Here is a 2,760-nt window from a genome sequence, read left to right on the forward strand (position 1 = left end):
GCCCCTATGTGTATTTCCTCAGAATATTGCCACTCTTATGGTATAGAGAGAATATGGGAATTATATTTCATGCAAAAAAATTACTTTACACAAAATCATTATTTTCACTCTAGGATTTCAATGTAACATAATACTTTCAAAAATAGCTGTTGATTAAAAACAGGTAAGGGTACACTTGGGTAAAATAAGTGTGCAAAGTCTGAATGATCTACTGTCTAAGGTGTTAATGGATTTTGTTGAAAAACTTACTGAACCACTGCTGATGGTTATTTATGAAAATTTACTGAGAACTGGGAAATGACAGAATTGAATGCCAATATTGCATCAATTTTCCAGGACAGAAAGAATCGCTATCATGGTAATTATGGTTCAGTGAATGTAACTTAAATCCTTCAATAATGGGTCAACTATTAAAAAGAAGAACCTGTAAAAAACCTCTCAAAGGTAACAATCATGAACAATAAATAGAATTGGTTTACAAGGAAAAAAATTGTGACAGATGGGATTTAACAGCTTTTTGATAGGATTACCAAATTAATAGACTATGGAAAGGAAGTGCTGGTAATGTTTTTATTTTATTATATGTGATAGTCTCTAGTGAAATTTACATCAATTCATATCTTCTGGAAAATGAGTAGTGCCTTGTGGGTTGAAAACTACTTAAGGTCTCAAACAGTAAAAAATCAATAACAAAGTATCTAGTTTGGGAATGAGTAGGATATTCTGATCCTTTTGGGTTTAAAGTGAAGCTGAATTTTAATAACTCATTTGAGATCTCCAAGAGACAATTTTGTTGGTAGAAACTTTTATCAGTTTAGAAGAATGAAAAATGTAACACGTTTATGTATACCAATGAGACCAGCAAACAATGGCCATTTTTCCTTTTATTATTTTTTTTAATTTAAAGAAAAGTAGGAAGGTGATAGAATTTGAAAGTAAAGTGATCTAGTATCTAAAGGTAATAAGACACATGATTTGAACTTGGGCTTCAATTCAGCTCTGAATACTGTATTCAGTCTAAGAGGCTCTCTAATGTTTGTTTTCCTTCCCTTTAAAAAAAAATAAATTTATTTATTTTTTAAAATTTCATTTATAAAAAAATATATTAAGTGTATATTGAATGCCATGCACCAAGATAAGTGTGGGAATACAAAAGTTCAAGGTGAATCTATCCCTCGACCATTAAATCAACCAGATTCAATGAACCTACTGGAATTTTCCCATGTATTTCTTTACTACAGATCTCACCTCCTATCTCCAAGTCACTAGAAACTCAATACAGAAGCATTTGCTAGATTCTCCACTTCAGAAATCTTGAGCTAGTTTCTTGTTTACCTGGGCAAATACTTCAGTACAGAAGCATTTGCTAGATTCTCCACTTCAGAAATCTTGAGCTAATTTCTTGTTTACCTGGACAAATACTTCAGGTCTAATGTCACAGAAAGGTATCTCTGCTCTCTGTCACTCAATCCTTCCCATCTCCAGTTTTCTCAGTTTGATTTCTTAAAGAAGCCTCTTTCCATGGCATTCTTTTTTTTTTTTTTTTTTTTGACTCGTGAATTTGTTTTTATTTTTATTGGGCTATAGGGGATGGGTTAGGAAATATCTCTGTAAGTTATGCCCTACTAGGGAAATGTCCATTCTAATTTTCCTGGGCTAGCTTTTGGAGCTTTTTCTTTTTCTTGGAGCGGCTGCTCTCACTGGCAGCAGCCTCTTCAGGTCCACTGCTGAGAGGCTCCTCCTTGGAAGAGAATTTCCTCTTTTTCTTGGGGACCCTCTTGTTTCCTGACTTCAGGGTCACTATCTGGCTCCTCTTTGGGGAAAGATTTCTTCCTCTTGGTAAGACTTCCACTGCCAGCTGTCTCTTCGAGATCACTACTAACCAGCTCCTCCTTGGAAAAAGATTTCTTTTTTTGGGGGGTTTGGAGGAGACAGATGGGTCTTCCATTCCATTCTCCTGAGGAGCCTCCTGGGGCTTTTGCTTTTTCTTCTTTTTGGGTCTTTCACTTGTCTCCTCACATTCCTCCGGGGTACTACTGCTGTTTTCTGAAGATGCCGGGGCAATCGCAGCCAGCCTTTTCTTTTCCTTCTTCAAGCGTTTCTTCTCCTGTTTCTCCAGCTTCCTAGTAATCTCAGCAGCCGCTTCCTCCGCCTGAACCATTGCCTCCTTCATGACATCCACATTCCTTCATGGAATCTCTCCAGTCTCATAGAAGGACAGCCGCTCCTCAACTTGTTCTCGAAGCTTCTCCCCAAATACACTGGTAGGTACCTCAGAGAAGCAATCAATTCGTGAGGCGATACTGCATTTGTTTGCCAGGTATCGGGAGATGCGGCCTTTGTTCTTGGCAGCTGCTCGGCCAATGAAGGTAGAGTGGAAAATGAGTCCATATTTTGAGGTGTTACCCCTTGTCTTCAGGGCTCTGGAAAGTTGGTCCCTGAGCTGGGCCCAGGGAATCACTCAGAAACCAGGACTGGCCATCCATGGCATTCTTATTTTTTTTTTTACATCTTTATTGGAGTATAATTGCTTAACAATGGTGTGTTTGTTTCTGCTTTATAACATAATGAATCAGTTATACATATACATATGTTTCCATATCCCCTCCCTCTTGCGTCTCCCTCCCACCCTCCCTATTCCACTGCTCCAGGCGGTCACAAAGCACTGAGCTGATCTCCCTGTGTTATGCGGCTGCTTCCCACTAACTATCTACCTTACGTTTGGTAGTGTATATATGTCCATGCCTCTCTCTCGCTTTG

General features: G+C 38.4%; 1 pseudogene; it reads right to left on the bottom strand.

Annotated features, from left to right (window-relative positions):
* Nucleotides 1-1,642: 1,642 nt before the first annotated feature.
* Nucleotides 1,643-2,440, bottom strand: LOC132493043 (nucleolar protein 56-like; annotated as a pseudogene).
* Between the last annotated feature and the right edge of the window lie 320 nt (nucleotides 2,441-2,760).

The sequence above is a fragment of the Mesoplodon densirostris genome, chromosome 1 (assembly GCF_025265405.1).
Source record: "Mesoplodon densirostris isolate mMesDen1 chromosome 1, mMesDen1 primary haplotype, whole genome shotgun sequence".
Lineage (NCBI taxonomy): Eukaryota > Metazoa > Chordata > Mammalia > Artiodactyla > Ziphiidae > Mesoplodon > Mesoplodon densirostris.